Source organism: Alexandromys fortis, unplaced genomic scaffold (genome assembly GCF_014885135.2).
Source record: "Alexandromys fortis isolate MF-2015 unplaced genomic scaffold, M_Fortis_MF-2015_v1.1 scaffold_375, whole genome shotgun sequence".
Classification (NCBI taxonomy): domain Eukaryota; kingdom Metazoa; phylum Chordata; class Mammalia; order Rodentia; family Cricetidae; genus Alexandromys; species Alexandromys fortis.
The window spans coordinates 502,903-504,753 of record NW_026068279.1 but is presented as its reverse complement, the minus strand read 5'-3'; the positions used below and the strand labels follow the sequence as shown (position 1 = coordinate 504,753).

At 36.1% G+C, this 1,851-nt stretch overlaps 1 pseudogene; it reads right to left on the bottom strand.

Annotated features, from left to right (window-relative positions):
- Window positions 1–599: 599 nt before the first annotated feature.
- Window positions 600–1,544, bottom strand: LOC126494738 (olfactory receptor 12-like; annotated as a pseudogene).
- Between the last annotated feature and the right edge of the window lie 307 nt (window positions 1,545–1,851).

The window sequence follows — 1,851 nt, the reverse complement described above, 5'->3', positions numbered from 1 at the left end:
ATAAGTATCCAATGGTTTGATTTCTGATGCCCTTAACCACCAGGATGAGATTATTTTTACTCTGATAGGATCCAATGTTGGGGATTTGTTAGTGTGAAAGTAAGAAATTGGTGCCCATATAATGTTTTATGGTCAATTACAAACAACAAAAATCTACAGATGGAATGAAAATTGAGTCAGACTTGTCTGGAGGCCATTTTTATATTTTCACTCTCTCGGTCCTGTGTGTGGTGTTGAAATGATGAAAATCTAGGACCCTGTAGAACAATAGAAAATTTCTCTTTCGCTTAGGTGGGCTTGACTCAGGAAGTGGAAGGTGACATGGTTCAATGTCATTGGTTGACATAAAAAGTGTAATATACATATATGGCAAAATTTTAACAATTACATAAAGATAATTTTTTATATTTGCTACCTAATCAATTGAAATTTCATTATAAAATGAGAAGTTATATGCTTTCATATATTCAGTATAAACAAAATAATGTTCTATGCATTTTTGCTAGAATTATTACTCTATGAGACTTATATAATTATATTTGTGATCATATACAGCTTAGAAAAGAAATTTTGTTCACTAAATAAAGGTTTCATAAATATCACTGAGAACATTTCCCACCTAATATTTTTTGCACAGCATCTTTGACATCTCTGTTTCTTAGACTATATATTAGAGGGTTCAGCATGGGTATTATAAGTGTGTAGAACACAGATACAATCTTGTTTTTGCTTTGGGGAGGAGATGGACCCTGGCTGGGCATACATGAAGAACACAGTTCCATAGAATAAACTCACTGCTACTATATGAGAGCCACAGGTAGAGAAAGTCTTACTCCTTCCTTGGGTTGAGGGGATCTTCAGGACAGTGGAAAGAATGTACCCATAGGAAACCAGAATGATGGTTGTACTGGAGACGATGATGAGACCAGAGAGAATAAACATTACATTCTCATTCACAAAGGTGTCAGAACAGGAAATCTTAATCAAAGCTGGGACATCACAGAAAAAGTGGTCCAGCCTGTTTTCTCCACAGAAACGCAAGCTGAAAGTGAAACCTGTCTGTACCATGGAGTTGATGCATCCACAAATGTAGGAGCCAGTAACCAACTGAATACAGACCTTTTGGGACATGTGTACAGGATAAAGGAGAGGAGAGCAAATGGCTGAGAATCGATCAAATGCCATGACAGCAAGAAGGAAGCATTCAGTTGTAGCAAACAAAGCAAAGAAGAAGAATTGGGTGGCACAACCATTGTAGGAAATTTTCTTTTCACTTGTCAAGAGGTTGGCTAAGATTTTGCAGCAATGACTGTGGAATAGCAGAGATCCAAATAAGACAAGTTTCTAAGGAAGAAATACATAGGTGTTTGGAGTCTGGAGTCCATCTTAATAATCATTATCATGCTGACATTCCCTACCACAGTGACCATGTAGATCATCAAGAACGCCAAGAATAAAAAGACTTGAAACTTTGGAGGGGCTGTAAAGCCCAACAAGACGAACTCGGTTATATCTGAGTAATTCCTCTTCTGCTCACTCTTCATAGCTAATATGATGATAAAACTTGAAATGGCAAAAAATAAACCTAAGAGTCAGAATTTTAGTAAAAATAACTGCCCACTCAGCATGGAAGCACACTTACCTTGTTCATTTTACTTTATAAAACATCAAGGCCATAAACAATCTCCCCATTGAGTTGTTTAATCCAGTGAGTTTTTCATTATACTTACCTGTAATAAATGCAAATGGGACATCTAAATTCTATTGGGAAAACAGAAATTCCAGAAAAATGTCTGGAATCAGGAATTTTGTTTTGAATTTTCCCATAGATTCTATCACCTGTTTACTGAC